The sequence below is a fragment of the Triticum aestivum genome, chromosome 4A, assembly GCF_018294505.1.
Source record: "Triticum aestivum cultivar Chinese Spring chromosome 4A, IWGSC CS RefSeq v2.1, whole genome shotgun sequence".
Lineage (NCBI taxonomy): Eukaryota > Viridiplantae > Streptophyta > Magnoliopsida > Poales > Poaceae > Triticum > Triticum aestivum.
Window position 1 is genome coordinate 667,928,926 of NC_057803.1, and position 816 is coordinate 667,929,741.

Below are 816 nucleotides of genomic sequence, written 5' to 3' on the forward strand. Positions count from 1 at the left end.
GCCCATTGCCCCGTGACCGTCCTCGCCGCCGACCCCGCGCTCCTCCTCACTTGTCCGGCCGGCGCCATTTTTTTTCATTTATATATATGCTTGTTTTTTTTTTCATATGTATATGCTTGTTTTTTCATATATATGCTTGTTATCATAAATATTTTTGTTCATATATATATGATGATTTTTTTATAGAATATGATGTTGTTTTTTCATGGATGATCACATATATGATGTATGCATGGATGTACAGATGAAATATGATAGATGTAATTTTTTATAGAACATGATGTTTTTTTATTCATAGTTTTTTTTGTTCATGAGAGAGGCGGGGACGTCGAGGGATCATAGATGTAAATTTTTTTCAGAATTTTTTATCGTGCATAAACCGATTTTAGACCACGGGAGCATCCCCCCTATCATTGCAAAAGTTGCTAAGTGATATTAAGGAAGAAGAAGAAAAAGAAGGATAGGAAAAAAGAAAATAAGAAGAGGAAGAAAGAACAAGAGGAGAGGAAGAAGAGGAGAAATAAATAAGAAGAGGAAAAAAGAAGAAAAAGAAGAGGAGAAGATAAAAGGAATAGAGGAGAAGAAGAAAAAAATAGAAAATTTTCTATTTTTTTCTTCTTCTCCTCTATTCCTTTCTTCTTCTCCTTTTTTTCTTCTTTTTTTTCTTCGATTGCTTCTCTTCTATTCCTTTCTTCTTCTCCTCTTTTTATTTCTTCTTTTGTCTTCTTATTTTTTATCGGGTATGTCATTGTCGATATACCCCCTCCCGATAACTTCAACATGAGGGGGGGTCGATATACCCCCTCCCCGATAACA